The sequence below is a fragment of the Bos taurus genome, chromosome 4 (genome assembly GCF_002263795.3).
Source record: "Bos taurus isolate L1 Dominette 01449 registration number 42190680 breed Hereford chromosome 4, ARS-UCD2.0, whole genome shotgun sequence".
Lineage (NCBI taxonomy): Eukaryota > Metazoa > Chordata > Mammalia > Artiodactyla > Bovidae > Bos > Bos taurus.
In genome coordinates this window covers 25,387,098-25,404,154 of record NC_037331.1, presented here as the reverse complement: position 1 = coordinate 25,404,154, position 17,057 = coordinate 25,387,098, and the positions used below count along the sequence as shown (strand labels likewise).

General features: G+C 41.3%; 1 long non-coding RNA gene across 1 annotated transcript in view; it reads right to left on the bottom strand.

Annotated features, from left to right (window-relative positions):
- Positions 1–1,703: 1,703 nt before the first annotated feature.
- The window catches only part of LOC132345071 (uncharacterized), a 60,105-nt gene continuing 44,751 nt past the window's right edge, over positions 1,704–17,057 (bottom strand). The window contains exons 3-4 of the long non-coding RNA XR_009494193.1: positions 3,437–3,547; positions 1,704–2,585 (exon numbers count right to left, since the gene is read on the bottom strand). This is a non-coding gene — a long non-coding RNA (uncharacterized lncRNA). The remainder of the gene's footprint in view (positions 2,586–3,436; positions 3,548–17,057) is intronic.

The window sequence follows — 17,057 nt, the reverse complement described above, 5'->3', positions numbered from 1 at the left end:
CAAACATCTGAAAAGAACACGGAAACCTCTGAAGATAAGGTAAAGGGGAAGGCCTCTCTGAGGACACTGACGTTTACCTGAGAACGGAAGGAGGAAGAGAAAGAGGAAGCGCTGGGGCAGGGCTTCCCACAAAGAGAGAAGGGCATGTGCTGATGTCCTCCAGCCAGAGGATCTGGGAAAACCAGGGTCTCTGGAGCCCAAAGAATAAAGAGAAGGGTCCAGAGAGAACAGGGAGGAGAAAGAGGCAGAAGCCACACCACGCTGGTCTGATAGGGAGTGTGGATTTTATTACATCACTGTGTGTGTTAGCCCCTCGGTTGTATCCGACTTTGCAACTCCATGGACTGTAACCCACCAGGCACCTCTGTCCATGGGGTTTCCTGGGCTAGAACACTGGAGTGGGTTGCCATTTCCTTCTCCATTATGTCACTGAGAAGCCATTTAACAGGGGTTTTATCTGGTGTTGCTTTTGTAAAAATATCACTTTGCTTCTTTGTGAGGAAGGAATTCAATTTTCATGGAGAGTTGACAGAAAATATTCAGGGCGTGAAGTTAGGGCTCACATTTTCTCCAACTATACAATACAAAGATACGGAAAAAGGCAAACAGTTTCTCTGGTTACGAGAGATGCATACACATAATATCTGAATGCTGGTGTCCAATATTTACTTATAAATAAATCAAAACTGTTTTTGGAAAAACTGCTTGGTTGCACTCATTCTGTGCTTTTAAACGGACCTCATGCAAGAGAGATACTCTGCCTATGGATCTCTGAATCCCTGCCACGGTCAGATATACTGAGTGAGGAAGGGAATGTTCTTTCTTCCTTGTGAACTTTATTCTTTAATAGTGACCACTTTTCTAACCAGAGAAGGTCATTAGAACTTGAGCTAAGGTGTGCTTAGTGTTAAAATACCTTTTAGTCACAGGTTGTATTTCTAATTCTGTTTGTGAGAAGAGCGTGTTGATGGAAGATTGTTCTGGAACAGTACAAATGAACTCCACCTCAAACTTTTCTCAGGAATGTTCAATGCTGTACAATACACTGTGGTTTTGAATTTAGGATCAGCTTTGGAACTGAACCACTTTCTGTTCGGTAAAGCAGAACTAAAATGTCACAGCTGTGAAGATGTGTCTTTTTTTTTTTTTTTTTTTTCTTTTTTTTAAGAACAGAGAGTTGCCCTGCCATGAGCACCACCAAGTGGCCCGTGCGGATCTTACAATCTTCCGGAGACTTTGACCAGTTGTTTACATGGAGGATTTTTTTTTTTTTTTAATTTTTAAAATTTTTTACACAATTTTTAATTTTACTACCAAATATTGACTCTATTACTCCCTGTGTTGTACAATGCAAGCATATCTTTTGAGAGTCACTCAGAGACTCCGTCTGTTAGAATTTCTCAATATTCAACCAGTGAACAGAAATCACTGCTAGTGTCTGAAGTCCCAGACAGAAGTCCCAGCAGTGAACAGAAGTCACTGCTGGTCACTGTCTGGTCACTCACTGTATTATCAGAAGTAAGTACAGTATCCCGACACTTTGAGGGGCTCTCACCCCTCCTACTGATCCAGGCACAGAAACTCATTCCTGTCACTTCCAGGGGAATAACCCATCTTCCCTGAGAAACTTCAACCTAGCAACAGGAAGAAGATGAATTGCATGTTCTCATTATAACATTTCTCATACCAAATATGGACACATATAAGGTTTTGAACATTTTTCACTTGACATCTTGTATAATTTTTTTCTTTTTCAGTATCCAAAACCCAGGTTCGGGAACACTAGAAAATGCAGTCTCTGCTCTGGAGAAGATGATCTGCAAAGGGCAATACAATACTGTCATCCCCTTCTCTGGTTATAGATGTCAACTGGGTCGGTCTGGGGATTGGGGAGGAGGGTGCTGTTGCTGGGGCTCTGGGTAGATTTAGATGAAGAGTGTTGACTTGAAAGCAACACCTCGAAGACTGTCTCCTAGAGCCTCAAATCCTCAGCTCGCTCCATTCACACCTCACAAAATTAGAATAAACTTGAATAGGTCAGGATTTATTCAATATTTAGGAATATTTTTTTCTAATTTAGGGTCAAAGAATGTTGTTTGGAAATTATTTCCGTAAGTCGTCAACAAAAGATTAAGATTTCAGGAACCAACTAAAAACAAATGTCCTTATAGGCAAAGAAAAGCATGTCACCACACATGTCCATCGTACAAGAGTCTGAAGCATTGCAGTCATTAAGAAAAATACATGTATATGCCAAGGTATGTGTATATGTCCATATAAACATTTCTAAATAGATGGCTGATTAAAAGTACCCTCAGACCCCAATAAGGAACTGGCAGCCTAACAAGTGCCTGGTTCGCCTGAGGACAGGGAGCAATAGACTCCTCTAGGCCACCTTTACATTCATGTGGAGTTTTGCAGTTTATAGGATGCCTGGTGGGCTGCCGTCTATGGGGTCGCACAGAGTCGGACACGACTGAAGCAACTTGGCAGCAGTAGCAGCAACAGGATGCTTCCAGCTCGTTTTCTTTCATCTGAGCCTTACAAAAAAGTGATGCATCATCATCCCACTCGGAGCAAGGACACTGTGATTCAGAGAAAATAAATGATTTGTTCATGGCTGAAAGCCGTGGGCTAGAAACAGGCTGGATATGTTTCACTCTAAAATAATCTGCAGTGACATTATCATTTTCAAAACACTATAGAGCTTCATTTATTTCTCCCAGGGATGTGGTGAGACAGGAAAAGAGGACATCATTCCTAACCAGTAGGTAAAATGACTGGCATTAAAGGGGGAAGTGGCTTGCCCAAGGTCAGGCAAAGTTAGAGCTGGGACGAGAACCAAGTCTCCTGCATTCTAACCCAGTTTCCTTCTTTTGATTCTCTCACAACACCTTCTACATTCAAATAATGATCTGCTAGAAGAATCAAACTGAAGAGACTGAGCACCCCAAAGAAACAGGAAAACATATTTGGATGAAAGTTTTCCAAAGAAAAACTGGGCCCAGGAAAGCGGATTATTTACTTTCTGAATTATTTACATGCCATCATCAGAAGGAGCCAGAGAAACATAAAATGCACAAAAGTCATACTTTAAAGAAGCATCTCTGGGAAGAGTTGTGAGTTGGAAGACAGTAAATGAGAGAAGTGGGAGGTCTGAAATTCTATCAGTGAGTTTAGACCTTAATTGCTACACGTCATTTTAATCACCAGTACTGACCTGAGACATAAATACCCTGGTCTATAAAAAAGCAACCAGCCTGGAGACTTTAAATTTAGTGGCAAAAGGATTGACAAAAGATGGGAATTCCAGAACTCTGTCTTCCCGTCTCATGGATAACTAGGTTTGAAAGTTACATTTGCACTTTCGTGTAAGGCAAAGGAAGCTGATGACAGACAGCCCTGGACAGTGGGAAGACCCTCGCAGGACACTCACCGTGAGACTCAGGGCCACAGAGCTCTTTCATAAACGTGGTTGGACATTCTTCCCCAGCTCAGCTCTGTCACTCCAGAGTTAGTCAAATATTCTCCACCTCAGTCTTCCCAGCTGTAAAATGGTGTAACTCATGAACATGATAGCAGTGACCTTATTTACCACCCAATCCTTCCCTGGCATTCTCTCCATCACTTTGCACACTGCCCCATTATGCAGGTACCATGCTTAGCCCCGTTTGGCCAAATCAAGTTCTAGAGACCAGAGGCACCACTGGCCTGATTTCAGAGACCACTCCCTTCACCCGTCTTATTGGAAATGACAGTTTTCTGGTCTTTTTTTCATGGTAAAATTGTACATTGGCACTCTGATTTTACAGAGGAGCCTTTCACAAGTCTTGTTTGTAATCCAGTCCCTAAAAGTCCAGCTCTGAGAGTCATATCAAATTTCTAATGCTTCAAAGCTCGAGATAGAATCCCAAACCATGGTAACAGTCAGGCTATTGTGTAATTGGCCAGGGAGCCAGTCACTGGAGGCAACCCTCTAGGCCTATTTCCAGTTGAAATTTTGGCATCTTCCATCATCCCGCCCTCACCTTTTATAAACTGTAGAGGGAGGAGGGAAAGTGGTGAGGTCCAAGTTGAGTTCCCATTCCCAGGCTGAGTGTGTTAGAACCCACCTTTATCATACAGAATTGCCAGGGTAAAGAAAGTCAGCACCTTGAACTTATACTCTTGATTAAATATCCTTGAGACCTCAAAAGAGATCATAGGAAGAATAGAAACAGATTCATTTGCCAGAAAGGGAAATATAAACTCAGCTTTGGGACGGACTCACACTACCATTCTGTATTCTGTGCTGCTTAGAGACGGGATCTCGGCTGAGGAAAGCAGAATGTGCTGGCTCTACAATGAGGCATGCTCAGACTACCTGCAGGCAAAGGCCACCGGCTCCCTTCTGTTTGCAATAGACAGGGATTTAGAGACCAAAGAAGTCCCCTCCCATTCCTCCTACGAGAGCAGAGAGAAAGCCAAGTTTTGCACACCCTGTTCTGGAGTCAGGCAGGTGGAAGTGTAGGGAGGACAAAGGTGACCAAACTGAAATGAAAGGTGATTTGTGTGTCTCTGTTTGTATATATTTTAAAGTGTTCATTGGGCTAGAAATCCTGTAACTCTGGGCAGTCATATACAAGCAGAAAAGAACTTAATCCTTCCTGAGAGAAACACTTTGGACCTATCAGGTATTTCAGGTAAAATGCATTTCCTAATACTCCCTAGGCAAATATTTAAAACAAATAGAAAAAAAAGTGCTTTAATCTCCCTTATATAGATAACACTCCACTTGATTTTTTCAAGACAGGGTGGCTGTAGAAAGGTCTAACTAGTCAGAATACCATACAATTTGTATATTTTGACTGTTTTCTTCACAGCTTAGGGGCTTGGGCTATTTTTTTTTTTAAGGCAAATTATGTGGGGAATTATTTGCTTCAGAAATGAGTTACCCTCATTCCAAATGTAACTTCTGGGACTCATGACTATGTATGCCCTTTCAGAAAGAGAGGACGCTGGACTAGAATAGGACCCTCTGCCTCATGTTGGATGATCTGTCAAACATTCATGAATCCACAGGTATGAAGGACTCGTGGGGGTGGCCTAATTGCTTTTAGAACTGCTTAATTCCTGTGAGGAAGCCACTCCAGTGATTTTGCCAAGCATAGTTACTCTGGGTTCAACCTTTCCTGGCCCACTTTCAAAATAGCAACAGTATTGTTTGCAAACCCCAGTCAAATAAGGCACTGAAAGAAATCTCCGAAACTGAATGACATTCACTTGCCTACACTGAGCCACTTACTGTTTAAAAGACTAAAACCCCTTGGTCTACAGGGTCTAAGTTTTTCCTTATTATGACTCTGGTGTAGACCAAATAGCAACCGTCCCCCAAAGATATCCACCACCCTCATCCCCAGACCCACAGGTATTATCTTGTGTGGCAATAGGAACTTTGCAGATATGATTGAGGGAAGGGTCATGTGACAAGGACAGTGTGCTGCTTATCCATGTGGGACCAATGTAAACACAAGCTTCCTTAAAAGAGAACACAGGCAATTCAGGTAGAGGAGAAGGCAAGTTGGTGATGAACACAGAGAGCTGAGTGATGTGACCTCAAGACAGTGAATCTGTCAGCCCTTAGAAGCTGGATGAGCCAAAGAACAGATTCTCCCTGGAGCCTCCCCAAAAAACAAGCCCTTCCAGCGCCTTGATTCTGACTCTCTAAAACCCATCTCAGACTTCCAACCTCCACAGCTGTAAGATAAGAAGGGTGTGTGGTTTGAAACCACTGAAAGTATGGTCACTACTTTCATAGCAACAAGAAAACTAAACTGGATCCACTTGGAAATGTCTGAAAAGTTGAAACATTATAGTCCACAGCCCATGAAACACCCTCAGCCACTTTGAGCACAGTGCTCAGACAGCTCCTTAGGTAAAGCTGTCCACTGGCTTGACTACATCTGATGGGACCACCTACAGTTACATGGAAGAAGGCCCGAGTCTACAAGGAAGCCGGGGTAAGGAGTCTGCCCAATGAGATGCGCTATTACAGATGCGATGTGCTAAGTTGTTCAGTCGTGTCCAACTCTGCAGACCTATGGATCGCAGCCTGCCAGGCTCCTCAGGCCATGGGATTCTCCAGGCAAGAACACTGGAGTGGGTTGTGATGTCATCCTCCAGGGGATATTCCCGACCCACAGATTGATCCAGAGTTGCTTACATCTCTTACATTAGCAAACAGGTTCTTAACCACTACCTTTATGGATGGTGACCAAGCAAAGGAATCAGACTCTCTGTCTGGGAGTTTCGAGTGCAAGACACCAAGAAGGCAGTAAGACTACAAGGAAAAGAACAAGAGTGAGTAAACAGGGGGAAAGGAAACAGAGAGGAGCTGATGAACAAAGAGGACAGAGTGAGCAGAAGGAGGAGCAGTGGACACCACTCTGGGGACCAGGTGGTCCCACATCTCCAAGGTTCCCAGTGCCTACAATTGCCCTGCATGGGGAAGAAGTGGAGCCTCAAATAACACTGAATGGATGAATGGTCATCAACTGCATCTCACTCTTCAAGAGACCAGGACTGCTGCTGAGATTGGTTCTTGGGCTTCCTTCCCTTCTTACCCTGCAGTTACCACAACCTGCCTGAGATGACTAGAATAGGTTTCATCCTCAACAATTTTACAGAACCTAAACGCAATTCTCTCTACCCTAATCTCATCCTTTGAAAAGAGCATGGAGGGCAAAGGGCTTGACATTTCTTCACAGAAAATGCACAAATGGCCAACAAGCAGCACTTGAAAAGATGCTCCATGTCATTAGAAAAATGCAAAATCAAAACTGTAATGAGGTACTGCTTCACATCCATTAGGGCAGCTATACTCAAAGGTGAAGTGTATAATGAAATTGGAACCCTCATACATGGCTGATAGAATTTAAAATGGCACAAACCATCACAAAAAATAGTTTGGTGATTCTTCAGTAAGTTAAAGAGAATTACAATATGACCCAGCCACTCCATTCCCCAGGTATGTACACAAAAGAATCAAAAAGTAGATGTTCAAACAATAACTTACACATGAATGGTTACAGTGTAAACCATATTCACAATGGCCAAAAGGAAGAAACAACAAAAATGTCCATCAGTGGATGAACAGATAAAGAAATGTTGGTATATGTGTACGATGGAATATTATTAATCCATAAAAAAGAAGAACTGATATGTGCCATGACATAGATGAATCTAAAATTCATTATGTCAAGTGAAAGGAGCCAGACACAAGAGGCCACATATTATATGAAACCCTTTGTATGAAACACCCACAGTAGGGAAATCCACAGACACAGAAACCAGATTAGTGCTTGTTTGGGGTTGTGGAGAAATGGGAGTAAGCGCTCAATGGGTACTAAGTTTCCTTTGGGGGTGATAAAAATGTTCTGGAACTTGACAGTGGGGATGGTTACACAACTCTGTGAATGTACTAAAGGCTACAGAAATGTACATTTTAAAATAGTTAAAATGATGAACAGTATGTGAATTTTACCACAATAAAAAGACTGCTGATGAACCTATCTGCAGGGCAGCAACAGAGACACAAACGTAAAGAACAGACTTGTGACATAAAGGGTGTAAGTGCGGCATTAAAATATACATATTGCCAAGTAGCCTCCAGTTAAAATAAATAAATTTAAATTAAAAAAAAGTCAGATAACTAGTGGAAACTTGCTGTATGGTGCAGGAAGCTCAAATCCAGCGCTCTGTGACAACCTAGAGGGCTGAGATGGGGTGAGAGGGAGGTTCAAGAGGGAGGGGACATACGTATAGCTATTCTCGTTGATATAAGGCAGAAACCAACACAATTATCATAAAGCAATTATCCTCTAACTAAAACTATATTGGAAATATGTTTCTTGTAACGTACTCATTTATTTGCCACATTTTATAGATATTCACTTTAATTTATGGTAATACTGGCAGATATTCCAAATCCTGCTCTGGTTGCAAAAGGCTTTTGGAGCTGGGTTATTCCTTCACTATTAAGGGTCCCATGTGCAATGTAAAACAGATATCTCTGTGTGACTTCTCAGAATCGTACTCAGGACTCCAACCACGTGGGCATCTGTTGTCAGTCTATACTCTGCTGTTAACATATAGCTTGTTTTGTAACGACAACAAAAAAGTCAAAAGTGAATCAATGCCATTTGGCAAGATTAATCTGACCTTGGACGAGTCTGAGTGAGCAGGAAAAACCATACAAAATTCAGGTTCACACAGACCTTCCATTTCTAATATAAGATCAAGATACCTTAAAATAAAAAAAAACTCATCATGTTGGGGAGGAAAACTCATTTTCTCTCTACCCTTCTAGGTTCTTGGCTGAAACACCCCCCATCTCTGATAATAGATTAACAGGAGAAAAACAAACAGAAATTTAATAACATGTATGCCCACTGGGAGAGACCCAGAAGAACTGAATAACGCCCCCAAATGGCCCCAACCTTCACCTTAAGTACCTTCTTTATCTAAAGGCAAAAGAAAGATGTTTGGGCAGGAAAAGGACAGTTATGGGAGGTAAGCAGGAAAAGCACCATCAACCGGGGTAAGGTGGTCATGCAGATCTAAGACTGTGTCTTCCCTAAAGAGAAGCGTTTCTAGAGACAAAGTCACTCTTCTCTTCCTGGTACAGAGAGAGAGGCACTGTTATAAACCTAAGTGTCTCCTGTTGTTGTTCAGTCAGCCAATTGTGTTCGACTCTTTGTGACTCCATGGACTGCAACGCATGAGGCCTCCCTGTCCTTCACCATCTCCCAAAGCTTGTTCAAACTCATGTCCATTGAGTTGGTGATGCCATCCAACCATCTCACCCTCTGTCACCCTCTTCTCCTCCTGCCCTCATTCTTTCCCAGCATCAGGGTCTTTTTCAATGAGTTGGCTTGTTCATATCAGGTGGCCAAAGTACTGGAGCTTCAGCTGACTGTCTCTTACAAAAGGGTAATTTCTACATGGTTTTCATGGCTTGTCTGTTGTCCATTGTTTCTTAAAAGTAACCTGGCTGAAATAATTCTTATGCCAAGGAGGTAACTTGGAAGTGGCACATTCTGCCCCCTTCAATCCTTTGCTAATAAGAGTCAATCACTAAGTGGATTAAGAAGTTAATAATGACACCATTAGAGAATCATTTTCTTAGAGACTGTGACTGATACTTCAAAAGAATGTTATGGCTATATGTCATCAATCTCTTCAATAAAATTAAATTTTCTAAGTGAAGAAAATGACACATGGGCTCACCCTTGTTTAAAAAGATATAAAAGAAGACTGTTACATTTCTTGCTTAGCAAAATATTCTAGAAGTGTTTTTTCTATCAGCAGATGGCGCTGCCAACATATTGCTGAAATTAAAAAGATGACAATGGCCATTTTCTTTAATCCCTTTATTAAATAGTAAATTTGGAATAAGTTATTAATTTTTTGTCAGTGTCACGCTTGGAGTAATTTTTGTCTTTGTCATGCTTTACCACTCTTGGTATTAGTGGGCCACCTCCAAAGTTCTGAAATCCTAAGTTTAATTAAATTACATAGAAAGGCCTTTTAAAATATTATCCTTATTTTTATTAATATTAAGTAATATCTTTATTATGGACTTTAAGGTTATTGTGAACTGTTATTAATCAGATCAGATCAGTCACTCAGTCGTGTCCAACTCTTTGTGACCCCATGAATCGCAGCACGCCAGGCCTCCCTGTCCATCACCAACTCCCAGAGCTCACTCAGACTCACGTCCATCAAGTCAGTGATGCCATCCAGCCATCTCATCCTCTGTCATCCCCTTCTCCTCCTGCCCCCAATCCCTCCCAGCATCAGAGTCTTTTCCAATGAGTCAACTCTTCGCATGAGGTGGCCAAAGTACTTCATTCCTTCTGAAGAAATCCCAGGCCTGATCTCCTTCAGAATGGACTGGTTGGATCTCCTTGCAGTCCAAGGGACTCTCAAGAGTCTTCTCCAACACCACAGTTCAAAAGCATCAATTCTTTGGCGCTCAGACTTCTTCATAGCCCAACTCTCACATCCATACATGACCACGGGAAAAACCATAGCCTTGTCTAGACGAACCTTTGTTGGCAAAGTAATGTCTCTGCTTTTGAATATGCTATCTAGGTTGCTCATAACTTTACTTCCAAGGAGTAAGCGTCTTTTAATTTCATGGCTGCGGTCACCATCTGTAGTGATTTTGGAGCCCCCCAAAATAAAGTTTGATACTGTTTCCACTGTTTCCCCATCTATTTCCCATGAAGTGGTGGGACCGGATGCCATGATGTTTGTTTTCTGAATGTTGAGCTTTAAGCCAACTTTTTCACTCTCCACTTTTACTTTCATCAAGAGGCTTTTGAGTTCCTCTTCACTTTCTGCCATAAGGGTGGTGTCATCTGCATATCTGAGGTTAATGATATTTAGTAACATTATCTTTATTATTATTAATATTGACTACCACGGATGGGGTATTTTCTAAGGGGTAGGCACATTAGTGGGTTTTCACAGAAGCTTCTTACTTAAGCTGAAAGAGTGTTATTACTTCCATTTCACAAAGGAGAAAACTGAAAGGGAGCCAAGTTATATTCTTTGCCCAAGGCACACGTCTCTGTAAGAGACAGAAACAGAATTCAAAATGAGGTCTGATCCTTTCAAAGCACTGTCCTTAAGCACGCTGACCCCTGTGACATAGTGCCATGGTGCGACAGTATTCCCAGCACTGGGGGAAAGACACCTCAAAGATAGGTTTATAGATAAACACAGATCATCTTAAACCAAACACACAGATGGCCCTGATTCACATCATTTAAAAAGCAATTTAACTCTTAACTCCTTGTATCCAGAATCCATTCAAAGCTTAAAACAAGTCTGACCCCATTTCTGTTTTGAGAAAATTAAGAATGAAAGGTGATATCCCATTGAGTCAAAGAGAACAAAGACCTTGAACAACACTCAGCATAAAAAGCAACCTGAAACACAGAAATAATGCAAACTCTATTCAGTGTGTGAGCAGAAAGGAGCCGAGTTAATGAGACAGCCTGTGTGGTAGTGAAGAGGAAGAAGTAGGTTGTTTGCATATTTAAAATTTGACCTTTTCACGATCAGATATTTTTCTGAACTATGAAAGGGAAAAACCAGAACTTGCCTGTTGAGACACTATTCTGAGTACAAAGTTAAACAGGTAATGTCAGAGCTGCAGAAAAAGCAAGCAAGACCCAGGCATAAGGATTCCATGTTTTTCTGACAGACAAATCCTACATGTTGATGTATGAAGGTTATCTGATAAAAATAAACTTAACACAGCAAGAGAGTTTGTTCTTCAATCTCAAAAGAAAAATTTTTCAGTCACATCTAAAGTCAAGATAAACTGGGGATATAGAAGCCAGCCCTCCATATCCCATTCAGTCCTATTTAAAACCATCATCTCTTGGGACGAGAAAGAACACTTCCGAGTCATGAACACTATTTTACTAAATTGAGTAAGGTTTTCTTCCCAGTGCCTGGGATGGACCCTGGTGTGCTAGATCAGAGCCTGCAGTTCCTCTCATCTCCCTGTTATAACAGAAAAACCAAAGGACTCCCTGTATCAGAAGCTGTAACTGAACATTGGCCCCTGGCATTTTACCTTTTCAGGAGCAAATCAAGACAAATCTGAGATACAAGAAATCTCTCTCAGGCTTTTCCTGAGGACGAGACCATTCTCTGCCTGACAGATCACACAGATTGCTTGTGAGGAATGCCAGGACAAGGACTAGAGAGGCCCATCACACAAAAGTACAGCTTGTGATTTATTCAGCCCTCAAACTGTCCTCCCCACACCAGCCCCGCAGTCCAGCAGCTTTCTTCCTTTCCTTACTATTTCTGGCATGCTGACCAAGCATAACTTATATTCAGAAACACAACTTTCTTTTGGGCTCCTCTCACACGTTCAGGTGTGTTCAGTGGGGACAGCCCTTCCCTGGGCTTCCCTGGTGGCTCAGACAGTAAAGAATCCGCCTGCCAACATAGGAGACACAAGTTCGATCCCGGGGTTAGGAAGATCCCCTGGAGAAGGGAATGGCAACCCACTCCAGTATTCTTGCCTGGAATATCACATGGACAGAGAACCCTGGCGGGCTACAGTCCATGGGGTCCCAAAGAGTCAGACACAACTAGGGGACCAGGCAAAACAAACCCTTCCTTGTTCCTGGATAAAAAGCAAGTCCTGTGCCTCTTCTGCTCACCCTTAGGTAATACACACTTCTACACACATTGGAAGGTGCCAACAGATTCATCTAAAAAATGAAAACTTCCAGTTCAACATATTAATCAGGACTCTCTTGATTAAACATCAGAATCTTCCCCTCTTCCCCTGACCAGCTCCAGGAGAATCCTACACTGGGGAAAGAAAGAAAGCACAGCTGGAATCTTCCTCCTCCCAGGGCATATCCCTGTTTCCTAGCTGTTTTCTCCTTCCTTCTGAGAGTGGGTGAGCATCGGGGGAAGGAAGAAGGATGTGGACAGGATGTGACAGCAAAGTATAGAAAATGCTTGGGAAATCTCTCACCTGAACTCCGACTATTTTAAGCTGGGTTCCCACACTGCAGGTCTGGCAGTATTTTAGGGTTAACTCTCTCACAGGGACACGGTTGTAGGGTCTTCTGACAGGCTCCTCACTGGTGGTTTCTCCCCTGAAGTTCCCTTGACTAAGGCAGGTACTTCTCCTTGCTGGGTGGTCACTCTCAACTCCTTCCTCAACCCTTAGGTGTTGGGTTTCTCTCCCAATGCCTTTCTACTCCCCTCCAGGTAGCTCTCTAGGCACACAAGATGCCCTAGTCAGTAGAGCCCATAACTAGACCATCTAGACCACAGGAAATGACGATGCATTCCATGTCATCCCAGCAAACCCTGGGGTAAGGCTGGGCCTATTGCAGCAGCAGCTTCAGTATCAGGACACAGACCCCATCCAAATATGTTGTATTCATGAAGGCACCAGGATTCCAGAATCACAGAGCAGGTTCTGGCCTATTTTGTACCCACAGTCTATGGTGTATGTAAGTAACATCACACATTTTAACACTCTGTGACAATGCTTTGGGAAATATTTTAACCAGTTCTTCAATTCTTCATAGTAAATAGTCTTGGCTTCTCAGAAATTGTTGGAGTAACATAGTGAAGACTGAAACCACTCTGGCTTTCAGAGTTCACCATTTGTATTTACTTCATGAAACAAGCCAGCATCATCCAAGCAGTAAAGGAAACATCTTAATTCCAGCTCAAAACTTGCTCTTTATCCAGGAACAAGGAAGGGTTTGTTTTGCATGGTCCCCTAGTTGTGTCTGACTCTTTGGGACCCCGTGGACTGTAGCCCGCCAGGGTTCTCTGTCCATGTGATTCCCCAGGCAAGAATACTGGAGTGGGTTGCCATTCCCTTCTCCAGGGGATCTTCCTAACCCAGATATCGAACTTGTGTCTCCTGTGTTGGCAGGCGAATTCTTTACTGACTGAGCCACCAGGGAAGTTAACATAGCTGAAACCTTGTTCTACTTTACCGTACCTTTCACAGACATTCTTCCCCAATAACTTAGATCCTAAATAATCAGAATCTTAAAATAGAGACTTTGAGAATTATTGTACCTCAAGAGTATCTTCTGGTGATAATGGAGCCCTTGAAATGCTAATGCAAATAGCACAAGGCAATGAATACTTGAGAACAGCTGACCCTGCTCGGGAAAACCATATAAGGATTGGAATCTGCAATATCTGCTCGCGTTTACCGATCCTGCTCTTCATTACTGACGCAAGTCGGAGATTCTGTCAGCAACCAAGGACTTCTGTTCAGTCAATGGTGGGTTTTACTTCCAATTCCAGGGTTTTTGTCTGTAATTTGCCACATTCAATATGCTGCTGCTGCTAAGTCGATTCAGTCGTGTCCTACTCTGTGCGACCCCATAGACGGCAGCCCAGCAGGCTCCCCCGTCCCTTGCTCAATTAAAAGCTCTGCGTATTATAATTTTATTTCAATTATCATAATTGTTAATGTCATAAATGTTATGTCATATCTAGATGTCATAAATATTAATAAATCATAAATATTAATAAATGTCATAAATGTTAATAAATCATAAATATTAATAAATGTCATAAATGTTAATAAATCATAAATATTAATAAATGTCATAAATGTTAATAAAACAGTATACCTAAAAAAAATAGAAGAGAGAATAGCTGAAAGGATCTAGGCGGCCCAGTTTCTTGATGATGGAGCTGCTCTTCAGAGCTAGAGGAATTCTCCCTAACATCAATAGAGGCTGTGATCCTGGAGCAAGGTGTGCATGGGTTTGGAATGGAGGAGGGGTGGCACTCATGCAGTGTATTTACCATCACTAATCTAGAAGCTGAGTATACGGTCAGATACACACAGCAGAAGAGAGTCTCTGCTGCCCTAGAGAGATGATTAGAGACAAAAGACAAGGGAAAAGGAAGAAAGACTAGGTTTTGGGGTTTTGCCAGTTTAACAATAAATCTTAGTTTTCCACGGCCTCGCATCTGTAAACTTGGAGAAATCTATCAAGAGATATGATAGATTAATACAATATATATCAAAATACTAAGGGTAACTGGACAGCTACATGTGAAAGAATGAAATTAGAGAACACTCCCTTATACCACACACAAAGATAAACTTAAAACGGATTAAAGACCTAAATATAAGATGAGACACTATAAAACCCTTAGAGGAAAACATTGGCATAACTCTCTACAACATAAATCACACCAAGATCCTCTATGACCTAGAGTAATGGAAATATAAGCAAAAATATAAAAGTGGGACCTAGTTAAACTTAAAAGCTTTTGCACAGCAAAGGAAACTATAAACAAGGTGGAAAGACAACCCTCAGCATGGGAGAAAATAATAGCAAATGAAACAACTGGCGAAGGATCAATTTTCCAAAATATACATGCAGCTCAACACAATATTATAAAGCAATTATCCTTCAATTACAAATAAATAAAAATTTTAAAACCCAGCATTAAAACAATCTTAAAATTTGTAGGAAACACGGAAGACTCCAAGTAGCCAAAACAACCTTGACAAAGAAGAAGAGAGGTGAAAGAACCATAATTCCTGACTTCATACAACAAAGCCGCAGTAATCAAAGCAATACGGTACTGGTACGAAAACATACACACGGATCAATGGGACAGAATAGAGAGCCCAGAAATAAACCCACGATTAATCTATAACAAAAGAAGAAAGAATATATACTGGAGGAAATACAGGATCTTCATTCAACAAGTGGGGCTGGGGAAGCTGGACAACTACATGTAAAAGAATTAAATTAGAACTTCTCTAGCATCATACACAAAAATAAACTCAAAATGGATTAAAGGCCTGAATGTCAGACTGGATGCTATAAAACCCCTAGAAGAAAACATAGCCAGAAACTTCTTGGACAAAAATCACAGCATTTTTTTTTTTAATCTGTCTCCTAAAGCAAAGGAAATAAAAGGAAAACTAAATGAGACTTAATTAAATTTAAAAACATTTGTATAGCAAAGAAAATAAACAAAACGAAACACAACCCATAAATGGGAGAAAATATTTGCAAATGACATGACCAATAAGTGGTTAATATCCAAACTATATAAATAGCTCATACAAAAACATCAAAAAACTAAACAACTCAATTTAAAAATAGGCAGAAGACATATTAATAAATAGACATTTCTCCAAAGCAGATACACAAATAGCCAAGGGGCACATGAAACGATACTCAACATCATTAGTCTTCACAGCAATGTAAATCAAAGCCACAAGATATTGCCCCATATCTGTCAGAACGGCGATCATCAAAAGGAGCACAAATAACAAACGCTGGTGAGGAGGCAGAGAAAAGGGAATTCTCATACACTGCTGCTGGGAATGTAAATTCATGCAGCCACTGTGGAAAACAGTATGGGATCCAAAAACAAAAAACAGAACTACCATATGACCGAGCAATTCCACTCTTGGGTATATTTCCAAAAACACTCATTCAAAAGAATACATGCACCCCAATGTTCATAGCAGCATTACTTAAAACTGCAAAGGTATGGAAGCAACCTAAGTGTCTATCAACAGATGAATGAATAAAGAAGATGTGCTATATATACATTACAGAGCTGTTAGGCATAAGGAAGAAATATTATGAAGGCAAAAAGGCAAAATGGTTGTCTGAGGAGGCCTTACAAACAGCTGAGAAAAGACAAGACATGAAAGGCAAAGGAGAAAAGGAAAGATATATCCATCTGAATTCAGAGTTCCAAAGAATAGCAAGGAGAGATAAGAAAGCCTTCCTTAGTGATCAATGCAAACAGAGGAAAACCATAGAATGGGAAAGACTAGAGATCTCTTCAAGAAAATTAGAGATATGAAGGAAACATTTCACCCAAAGATGTGCATGATAAGGGAAAGAAATGGTATGGACCTAACAGAAGCAGAAGATATTAAAAGGTGGCAAGAATACATTGAAGAAGTATACAAAAAGATCTAACCCTGTATGCGAGACAGCAAAAGAGACACAGATGTATAGAACAGTCTTTTGGATTCTGTGGGAGAGGGCGAGGGTGGGATGATTTGGGAGAATGGCATTGAAACATGTATAATACCATATATGAAACAAATCGGCCAGTCCAGGTTCGATGCATGATACAGGATGCTTGGGGCTGGTGCGCTGGGATGACCCAGAGGGATGGTATGGGGAGGGAGGTGGGAGGGGGGTTCAGGATGGGGAACACGTGTATACCCATGGCAGATTCATGTTGATGTATGGCAAAATCAATACAATGTTGTAAAGTAATTAACCTCCAATTAAAATAAATTTATATTAAAAAAAAAAAAAGATATTCATGACCCAGTTAATCACGATGATGTGATCACTCACCTAAAGCCAGACATCCTGGAGCATGGAGTCAAGTGGGCCTTAGAAGCATCACTACAAACAAGGCTAGCAAATGTGATGGAATTCCAGCTGAGCTATTTAAAATCCTCAAAGATGATGCTGTGAAATTGCTGCACTCCATATGCC